Source organism: Aedes aegypti, chromosome 2, assembly GCF_002204515.2.
Source record: "Aedes aegypti strain LVP_AGWG chromosome 2, AaegL5.0 Primary Assembly, whole genome shotgun sequence".
Lineage (NCBI taxonomy): Eukaryota > Metazoa > Arthropoda > Insecta > Diptera > Culicidae > Aedes > Aedes aegypti.
The window spans coordinates 401,101,853-401,113,534 of record NC_035108.1 but is presented as its reverse complement, the minus strand read 5'-3'; the positions used below and the strand labels follow the sequence as shown (position 1 = coordinate 401,113,534).

Genomic DNA, 11,682 nt, shown 5'->3' with positions numbered 1-11,682 from the left:
TGCGGAGCGGTTCGGTATTTATAGTCGCTCTTTCGTATTCTAGAAGGTTCGCATGGCACGTGTTCCATATGTGCGTGGAACATTCTCGATGTTTCTGGATCACAATGACGGCTGGTACTCACTGATGGTATGGAACTCACTCGGTCACTCACGGTGTTCTTCGAACTCATTCACTCACTGTGGGAACTCTCGACCACAGAGGCGTAGGCAGGGTGGGTAGTGTTGGGGACTGCACTCTGGTGAGTGCCACGAGTCGGGAATTGAAAGCGGGGACTAAAGCGTGTGTTTTGCGACTAGTTGGCAGATGAGGCGAGAACATCCAGGAAGTTTCAATCTAACTCTTTTACGGCTCGTTCCGTACGGAACACAAACAACACGATATTTGTAGTCAAATCTGATGCATAAAATCACTACTTCCAGTGCCAGGTATTATTTTCATTCCGTCTTTTCATTAACGTCCCTAGTGGAGGGTTTGCCTTACACAGGTAAGCTCACACAATCCTATTTACATTGATCGAACAAGCGGAAATAGTTATAGAATAGGTTACGAAAGGCACAGGTGGTGAAAATAGTCTGCCAAACGAAAGTTAATAACTTGCTGCCTATCGAAGTAATGAATGCTGTATCTGTTCAACCGATTGCAGACCGAAAGAATCCATATATGTGACTCTCGGTGACTACTTTTCCATCAGCAGTAGTCTTCATCGTCATGTTCATAAAGTAACGAACGAATGGATAGAATCGATGTCCGGTGAATAGAATACCCTCCACCCCCCGTAATGCAGTCAACTTATGATGGCTTTGGGAGGCAGAGCATAACTAGAAAACGATCAACTTGTAATTGAATGGGTCTCCGTCTGACTCGGCCTCGCATCGTAGCTCCACCAAACAGCTACCGCAGACAGTCTCGTCTTGTGTACAAGGGGCATAGCCATAGTGTCTCTGTGGGTGTTTTGTTTAATTTTGTCAACGAAGAGAGAGCGGGGGAGATGTCGGAAAGCTCAGCGACACGGAAACATTCAAGGCGGAAGAAAAGACCGATGACAATCAAATAATGACATAACGGACTGTGAAAAGCAGGTCGCTCGGATGCGGTAGCAGAACGTCCGGACTATCGCGACTTGGTTTCTATTCGGATACCACGTGTTCTAGCGATGACGCTGGGCAAGGACGGAAGGAAGTGGCATTCTCATTCCTATCAGGAGAAGCGAGGGAGTAAGGGGAATGGGAACTTCAAATAGATTAAAAAACCAAATTAAATGGATGTGGAAAATTGCAACTCGGGTCGTGCATTCTGGGCACGGCTAACAGAGTGTAATAGAGATGCATTGCACAGTATTGTGTAGCGGAATAGTCCCATAGATTTACCCGCAATTATTCGAGCTGGTTTGCCGGAAAAGCGTTTTCGTTCGGATTGCAATGGTTTCGATGTTTGTTTTTGCTATTTTTCACGCTACTCGGCTGCCGATGAAAGGGAGGCTTAAGCTTTTGTTTGCGTTCAATTTTGCAAATGTGGACCGATACAATCAGAAATTTGTGCATCGAAAGCAGCCCCATCAGTTCGGGTGAGTGTGCACTTGGAGCAGATTATTGTTTGCTTGATCATAAGCAAAAAATTGTTCCATGCGGGCAAAATTGAGCTGTTTGAATCATGGGCTAGATTTGAGGTTATGACTGATGAGGAGACAGAGGTAGCATAAAATTTCTCCTGTTTGGAAATTTTAGAAACTCAAATATCAATACTGCACAAAACAAAATGAACTTTTGTTCAACCAGGTTTACCTAGCAAACACTGCTTTTTCGATTTTCATTACAAAGAACTTTTTAAGTTTGTGTTTTATATGAGCTTATCGATTCGATGCTAATTCGCGAAGCAGGTAATAGTGTTTGATCCTTTGCTCGCGTCAAATTATTTATCATGGTCTAATCACTTATCAAAGTGAATCCTGTGACCCAACGATCCTCCCCATTAACAAACATCCCTCCCAGTAACCTTTGTGGAGATGCAGAGGCAAACACGGTCTCCAAATAACAAAGGTTACTCACTAACATTCCTTCCTCTAATCCTACCTGACTGCAAGGACGTAACCGGCGCCGTTATTGACCCTGTATAAATAGAGGCACTGAATTATGCACACTGAAGAAGATTATGGCCAATCCCAGTCGAACCTCTTGTTGATTCTTTGTGCATTTTCACTGACTTCGGTCAATCATGGAATAGCAACCATTGATATGTGTAGTCAGTCTAAGCTAAGCTAAGCTAAACTATATGAGCTTATCGATTCGATGCTAAAAATCGGACGTGAAAAGTTTTCGCTGCCGTCCTAAATGTATTTCTCTGCTTATTCATTGTATTTAATTATTGTAGTTATCAAAAGATTTAGTGGAAAGAAATGGTATGTAGGAAATATAAATAGTGATTTGTATTGGTGCCGTGATCCAGCTGGCGCTTGATTTTAAATACTTGTTTTTATTTATGAATCGTGGTTTACGGCTAACCAGCCGAGTGGAAGTTTAACAACTACCGAAAAGCTAAACATTACATATAGGGTGTCAATGCTAGTAATGGACCCCTTAGTAGCTGAAATTCATTCTCGACGCCTTTCCGCAATTATATATCAGGCGGATATACGTTTTGTGGAGACTTATAACAAGTTCAATGTCTTTACTTTACAGTACACCCATGCAACATACAAAATCATACGATTTTCCCAGAGAAATATACATTTGGAAAACTGTTGTCCGAATGTCTATTATGGACCCTCCCGGGGTCCATAATAGGATTGTTTACAAATTTGACGTTGCGTATTATGGACCCTCCATTTGATTCCCATGTAATCCGGCTCACTGCCGACGTGCCTATTATGGACCCACCTGGAAATGCGTACTATGGACCCTCTTGTGTGGTTTCATTTACAAAACTGTTCAAATATCTGTATTTATGCGCTACAAACCACATATTTTGCCTGAAACTGCCGAATAACAATGCAATCGAAGTTCCCCCGGTGGATTTTCATAGGAATAAGGTTGCTTTGAGTGTTAATTTTATGTTTTTCTGTAGGGGGTCCATAATACGCAAAGGGTCCATAACCGGCATCGACTCAATAATTTGCAATTGGATTAGATGGACAAATTGATGTGAAGATTTGCTAAAAAGTTACACGTCTTCTTAGTGAGAATCGAACTCACGACTCCCCGATCTCTAGTTGGGGCGCGTTACCACTACGCCATGAGAGAACTCATGAACGTGTTTGGATGGGCATCTAATTCTTCCGAAAGAGGTGCACTTTGCGAAAAAGGACCACGTGATTATTGAGCTGAAATCGAATTCAGGTTAACTTCTGCTTTCATGAGTCCTCTCATGGCGTAGTGGTAACGCGCCCCAACTAGAAATCGGGGAGTCGTGAGTTCGATTCTCACTGAGAAGACGTGTAACTTTTTCATAAATCTTCAGATGGGCGTGGCCGGGAATAGCAATATTCATGCTTTTGGTAATATTGTCCAAGATTGGGCCAAGGTTTACTCCCCAGCCTTGTTCCTGAAAGCAGTCTGGGTTAAATTATCAAATTACACATGAATGTTGCTAGTATCCAATCTACGAAGTACACTCCCGTGCATAAGTTTGGGTTCACCCCCTAAAAAACATGCAAAAGTGTTCTGTCCATATCTCTGTGATTACACGTCCAATTGAAACTCTCTAAGTCGCATTCGAAAGGCAAAGAGTTATTCTTACTTCGTATGTATTTTTCCAAAAACATTCTTTGAACTTTGTATACTAAATTTTTACTTAAAGTTGTGACATTTTTCAAAAAACACACTGAAAAATCATATCTAATTTCCTCAGGATTGGGTCGACCAAAATTTTCAATCAAAGTGTCATTAGAATCGTAAACTTATATTCTTTGAAGAAACGCCACGAAATTTTGGCGGAAAAATCTGAAAGTATTCGAAATCAATGAAACAGTCAGTCAAGTCATCGTGCAAAAGTTTGGGTTCACCCCTAAGTATGGTGTATCGTGCAAAAGTTTGGGTTTGGACGTGTAATCACAGAGATATGGACAGAACACTTTTGTATGTTTTTGAGGGGGTGAACCCAAACTTTTGCACGGGAGTGTATATCGTAACAACGCTAACGCTATATGAGCTTATCGATTCCAGGGTCTCATACGACTATATTTTCAGCTATAGAAGATCATGGACAAATATAGTTTTCCCTTAAAGAACTCAAGATTGCTTCTGTCAAATACGGACAGTGCAAAACTACGTCATGTTATGCCCCAGCTGGGACGCAACGCCATGTATAGAACAAAAAGTAGAAGACAATACCAGATACCACCAAACGATTATAAAAATGGCACATTTAATCAGTGGATGTGACAGTCAAAGGATAGTCCTACCTATGGTTTTAAATGACCTTAAAGCAAAGATCGACGAAATACCTGATGAACCTTTGAATACTTTGATCCTACTAACTATGTTTGTAACTGAAACTGAAAGCCGGGCTGTTATTCGAACAACACATTAAGCCGTTTCCATAGGGGGCGGTAGTCAGAAAGAAGGACGTGTTAAGTAATACTAAGGGTGTTCACTTAAAGCTGCGTAACTAAGGTTCTGCGTAATTATGGCAAAAGAAATATTTCTTTTTTGACTGTGATCGTTGACAAATGACGATTCTATAATCTAGCCACCCAGCCAATAACAAGAATTTGTAATCGTTTGAACTCAGTTCATATTTTATTAAATTTGGTGCATTTTCGTTAGCGGTACCCACTACTTCGAAAAGCGCACTCAAAATGAAAGCTTAAGAAGTGCGTAAGCTGCCAGAGAAGGGAAGGAACTCTCCGCTGTTCAAGGTTTGTACATTGTGACCAAGTGTTGTTTCTGGTACTTCCTGCTGCAGCTGCGTAAGCTCAAAAAGACCACCGGTGAAATCGTTTCGGTCAAGCGCATCCTGGAGAAGCCTCCGCTGCGCGTCATGAACTTTGGCATCTGACTGACATCCGATTTCCACTCCGGTACGCAAAACGTGCTACAGTGAAACGACTTCGCGTCACCATAGTCGTGCCCACTCCATCCAAATCATCAAGGTCGAATCGGTGAAAACCTCTAAGACCCGTCGTGTTTATATCAAGCAGTTCCACGACTCTAAGATCCGCATCATGTTGGTAAGATACCACCACAAGCGCTACCGGAAGCTGTTCTCGTTACGCCAACAAAATACCTTGTACCAGTCAAGAATTCGGAGCCGCCGTTCATTGTGCGGTTGATTCCACTCTTTCTAGGGATTGAAAAATGATGAAGATCTGTAAGAAATTCATCTCTACCAAATTACTTCCAATATCTCTTGAATAATTGCATTATAAAAACATGTATAGTCATTTTTAGTTCTAATAAATCAACAGTTATAGAAGTTATACCGTGGTGAATCAAAATCCGGTCTGAGTATATTCATTAACAAGAGTGTCCGGATTTAAAGACAACATTCACTTCAGATGTCCGGATTTCAAGACAAGACATGTTTCATTATTTAATCAATTTTCATAATAAAAACGTAACTTTTAAAGGAAAGTTAATTACTTTCAGAATCATCTGGTATGTCATCGATGCTAAAACGATAAAATATTAATCGCACCGTAAAAAATCATATTTGAAAAAGGATTCAAAAATTTGTAACAGCTTAGGTGTCCGGGTATTGATTTTATCTGATCTGTAATTCGAGATATTCAAATAATTTGAACTACAGAAACCTTGCAGAATAGAAGCTCTTTCGATAGTTTTTAACATAGAGAGAAAATGCCTCATCATCTCTCTTCATGATATGGCTTCATTTGTATCATATCGCATTGTATCATATCGTATTATTGCAAAGAAAAACAAAAAAACTAAAAAAACAAACGGAGAAAAGCAAAAATGGTAGCAAACTGAAGAAAAAAGAAACAAAACTAAAAATCGTAGAAAAACGCAGGCGCGAGCAATTTGATTTTAGTAAAACCAAACCGGCGATACACAAATTTATGAATAAAAGAAAACCGTTGCAGTTAATACGGTTTGTCGATAGCTTTTTAAAAGTAAATGCATTGAATAAAATGGAACAAACTCACCGGATCACCCAACCGTTCCAATTTCAGAGATGATATTTGTAATACCGCAGGGAACCAAGCGATAAAATAGTCTACATGCCAACGAACACAATTCTCCATAGTGGTTATCACGTTCAATGGTATGGGTGCCCTAGTGTAGATGTGGTCGCAAATCTTAGAGGAAAACAATATGCACTCTGTCTTGGAAAACACCCAGAACTTGGGTGTAAATATTTGAAATTGGGTAATATTTCCATATGCATTTTGATGCGTCTGGAAAGTGTGTGCAAGTTTCGTTGAGGAAAACAAAAACAAACTGTGTATGATGCAAGTGTGTTCGATGCAGCGTATGCAAGTGTTCGTGTGTTCAACTGTCACTAAGCTCTATACCATAATTTCGCTAAGTACGTCGGAATATTCGTAAAAACCACAAACCTATACATTTTCAACAATCAATCCATCGCTTTACGTTCTTCGGACCCTTGCGTCCAGAGAGATTACGATACGTTTCTATGAGCCTATGCATGCTATAAAACGTTTGACTTCGACTGTGCGCCCTGTTTTCAAGTTGTCCGTGAGAGAGAGTGAGACAGCAACAACAAACGGCGCACAGTAAAAGTCAAAAGAACAAAAGAATTTATGGCACGTACAGAGACTCATGTTAGATATCATACTCAATTATGGCATCTGGAGTACTGCCAATGTCCCAGGAGTTGATAAATCCACTATTTTCACTTCACAATACGTACTTCGAAATAAGTGTCGGGTTGCATAGCACAATCTGCTGAATCAAAAATATCGCGGTACCGAGAAAAAACCGTGACATGAAAATCAAAGAGCTGCCATCCGCGCAACGATCGGGCATCCATTTAAGGTGAAACAGTTTGGAATCAACTTATGCTCTGAAACTTCAGAGGCACAATTCTCGCAAAGAAAGCATTGAACAACAGTGTACTTTTTATTTGGGCGTTGTGCACTAGCAGAAATCTTAAAATAGGAAGATCGAAGGGATCGTTCAAATATTACGTAACGCAACAGGGGGAGGGAGGGGTCTTCCGTAGTGTTACGATCCATACAAAAATTTAAAAAAAAAAATCATACAAAAGCTGTTACGTGGAGGAGGGAGGGGGTCTAGAATTGGCAAATTTTGCATTACGTAATATTTGAATCATCCCGAAGACGTTTGCCAACTATTTCTCCAGTTTAGTGCCTTTGAGAACGTGATTAGGGGCGCAAGTCGGTCATTGTGGCGGTCATCTTTGGATTCCTAGATGTTTCATCTTAAATAATTGCTCAAGTAAACTTACTTTACATAAATAGTTGGTTACATGGTTGGAACAGCTATTATCCAGACTAGACCTGTTCATTTTTGAAAGAATGTCTGGAAATCTTCCGGTCAAGCAGTATTCTGAATTTTCATGCTAAGAACAATGTCTGGTCAAATTTTCAGCTCATTTGATAGAGATTCCACTTTGCTTCAAGTTGAAAATGTGTTTTATGGCTTATTTTAAGGTTTGAAAAATCATAACTCAATACTCATAAATCAAAATCACTTGTCATTATCACATATTGAAAGCAAATTCTATTCTGTTAACGTTTGTCGTACACGCCAATTAGATTAAATTAAGTTTATATATGGGTGGTAAATGACTGGACAATGCGTACCATTGGTACTTCGCGTACCTGCAGGTATAAAATAGACCCCATTTGTGGTCCTCAGCCTCTTGTCCAGTAACTCCTATCCCTACCTCCCCGTGGTGCCACCTGGGATACGAGTAACCGTAGGGAAGATCGGGTAACCAACCCTGGTGGAACCTTGGTCGTATGCTGACAGGGAAGGGGGGCTCCTCTCTTCTGAGGGTGTAGCTTATCAGAGCGTCTGTTCTCCATGTTAGGGACGGCTCAAAACAGCGTCTGTTCTCCATGTTAGGAGCGGCTGATCATCGTCCTAGTGCCAGTGTGGGACTCTAAACAGTGCTGTGCACGATGATCCTCCGGCGAGACAGGGGGTTGGTGCAGGCCTTACAAGCCAGCCGTAAAAATCATCAGTACAGGAAGCATACAATGTAAATTCGGACCGGAACAATCGGCATAGACCCAGGCATCGAAAACGGACTAACGATTGGAAACTCGGATCATGGAACTGTAAGTCTCTCAATTTCTTGGGAAGTACCCGCATTCTTTCCGAATTATTGAGGGTCCGCAAGTTCGACATCGTAGCGCTGCAGGAGGTTTGCTGGAAAGGGTCGACGGTACATACGTATAGGGATGGTTATACCATCTACCAGAGCTGCGGCAATAGACATGAGCTGGGCACAGCTTTTATCGTGATGGGCGAAATGCAGAGGCGCGTGATTGGGTGGTGGCCAATCGACAACAGAATGTGCAAGTTGAGGATCAAAGGCCGTTTCTTCAATATCAGCATAATCAACGTGCACAGCCCTCACCTAGCAAGTGACGATGACGATAAGGACGCTTTCTACGCGCAGCTGGAACGTGAATACGACGGCTGCCCAAGCCATGATGTCAAAATCGTTATCGGAGATCTCAACGCTCAGGTTGGCCAGGAGGAGGAATTTAGACCGATTATAGGGAAGTTCAGCGCACACCAGCTTACGAACGAAAACGGCCTTAGACTGATTGATTTCGCCGCCTCCAAAAACATGGCTATACGTAGTACCTACTTCCAGCACAGCCTCCCGTATCGGTACACCTGGAGATCACCCCAACAGACTGAATCACAAATCGACCACGTTTTGATTGATGGAAGGCACTTCTCGGACATTATCGACGTCAGAACCTATCGCGGCGCAAACATCGATTCGGACCACTACCTTGTGACGGTTAAAGTGCGCCAACGACTCTCCGTTGTGAACAACATTCGGTACCGACGCCCGCCCCGGTACAATCTGGAGCGACTCAAGCAACCCGAAGTCGCAACTGAATACGCGCAAAGCCTTGAGGCAGCGTTGCCGGAAGAGGGAGAGCTCACCGAAGCCCCTCTTGAGGACTGCTGGAGTAGTCTCAAAGCAGCCATAAACAACGCAGCGGAAGGTGCCATTGGGTTCGTGGAAGCAAATCGACGGAACGGTTGGTTCGACGAGGAGTGTCAGACGGTTTTGGACGAGAAGAATGCAGCGCGGGCGATGATGCTGCAGCAAGGCACCCGTCAAAACGTGGAACGATACAAACAGAAGCGAAGACAGCAAACCCATCTATTCCGGGATAAAAAGCGCCGCCTGGAAGAGTTGGAGTGCGAAGAGATGGAGCAGTTGTATCGTTCTCAAGAAACACGTAAGTTCTACAAGAAACTAAATGCATCCCGCAAAGGCTTTGTGCCGCGAGCCGAAATGTGCCGGGATAAGGATGGTGGTATCTTGACGGACGAACGTGAGGTGATTGAAAGGTGGAAGCAGCACTACGATGAACACCTAAACGGCGCGGAGGAGGAAGATCAAGACAGCAGGAGGAATGGCTTCATCAGTACGGCGGATGAGGGAGACGTGCCAACTCCCACAATAGGTGAAGTTAAGGATGCTATCAAACAGCTCAAGAACAACAAAGCAGCTGGAAAGGATGGTATTGGAGCGGAACTTATTAAAATGGGCCCGGACAGGTTGGCCACTTGTCTGCACCGATTGATAGCCAGGATCTGGGATACAGAACAGCTACCGGAGGAGTGGAAGGAGGGAATAATATACCCAATATACAAAAAGGGTGACAAGTTAGAATGTGAGAACTATCGAGCGATCACCATTCTTAATGCAGCCTATAAAGTGCTTTCCCAGATCATCTTCCGCCGTCTATCGCCACTGGCAAGCAGATTTGTTGGAAGTTATCAAGCCGGATTTGTGGACGGTCGATCGACGACAGACCAAATCTTTATGTTGCGGCAGATCCTCCAAAAGTGTCGCGAATATCAAGTCCCTACGCACCACCTATTCATCGATTTCAAAGCGGCCTATGATACCATCGACCGCGAAGAGCTATGGAAGATTATGGACGAGAACGGTTTTCCCGGGAAACTGACTAGACTGATCCAAGCTACGATGGATAGTGTGCAGTGCTGTGTGAAGATATCGGGTGCTTTATCGGACCCGTTTGAAACACGCAAAGGACTTCGACAAGGCGATGGTCTTTCTTGCCTCCTGTTCAATATTGCGCTAGAAGGTGTTATGAAACGGGCGGGCTTCAACATGCGGGGCACGATCTTCAATAAATCCAGCCAGTTCATTTGTTTCGCTGACGACGTGGACATTGTCGGAAGAACGTTCCAGGTGGTTGCTGAACAGTATACCAGGCTGAAACGTGAAGCAGATCGGGTTGGATTGAAGGTAAATACGTCGAAGACGAAATATCTGCTGGCTGGAGGAACCGAGCGCGATAGAGCTCGCATAGGCAGACGCGTGACGATCGACGGGGATGAGTTCGAGGTGGGGGACGAATTCGTCTACCTCGGATCATTGATAACGTCGGATAACAACTGCAGCAGAGAAATTCGAAGACGTATCATCGCCGGAAGTCGTGCTTACTATGGACTCCACAAGACCTTGCGGTCTGGTAAACTTCACTTCCGTACTAAGTGTACTATGTACAAGACGCTAATAAGACCGGTAGTCCTCTACGGGCATGAGACGTGGACAATGCTCGAAGAGAACCTGCAAGCGCTAGGAGTTTTTGAACGACGTGTGCTTAGGACGATCTTCGGCGGAGTATGTGAGAACGGCGTATGGAGGAGAAGAATGAACCACGAGCTTGCGCAACTCTACGGTGAACCCAGTATCACGAAAGTCGCCAAAGCTGGAAGGGTACGATGGGCGGGACACGTTGTGAGAATGCCGGACAACAATCCTGCAAAAATGGTGTTCAACTCAAATCCGGCCGGTACAAGACGAAGGGGAGCGCAACGAGCTAGGTGGTTTGACCAAGTGGAGCAGGATCTTGGAAGTGTGGGGCGATCGAGGAATTGGAGGTTAGCAGCCATGGACCGAGTTAGTTGGCGTAACATTGTGGCGCAGGTCATGTCTTGAAGGACGTAGCGCCAGCAAAAGTAAAGTAAAGTAAGTAAGTTTATATATTGTTTGATCGAGATTTGTTCTCCACAGTACCCAAAAATAACGGTTTTTTGTATATATATGCTATAAAAAACACACATTGACATTATTTTTCCAAGCCCTAGTGAACGGGAAACAAACATAATAAATCTATGAAATCATTAATTATTAACAGCTAACATGTTGCTTTAGGAAATAAATTACAAAAAATGACCAAAGATCGTACAACCCATCCCAACCCGATGATAGTTAAGGCTCAAGACTCCATCATTTAATCATCAGTAATTATCAAAATAGAAAAACCAGTTTTTCGTAAAATTAAAAAAAAAAATCCCATGAAAATCTATCATTGCATTACATATAGTAAGTTCAATGCAATGATAGATTTTCTTGAGCACTGCTTCAATTTTGAGCAAAATAACTGGTTTTGAAAATTTGTAAAACGATGATGGTTATTTTCCTCTTAAATCGTGCATGACACATGTACCTTGGAATGAATGAATTGAACAAGTCAGCATTACTTTTTCTTTCCGAGTGATGATTGTTTT

General features: G+C 42.8%; 1 pseudogene; it reads left to right on the top strand.

Annotated features, from left to right (window-relative positions):
- The first annotated feature begins 1,154 nt into the window (after positions 1-1,154).
- LOC110675221 lies at positions 1,155-5,267 on the top strand (annotated as a pseudogene).
- The last annotated feature ends 6,415 nt before the right edge of the window (positions 5,268-11,682 follow it).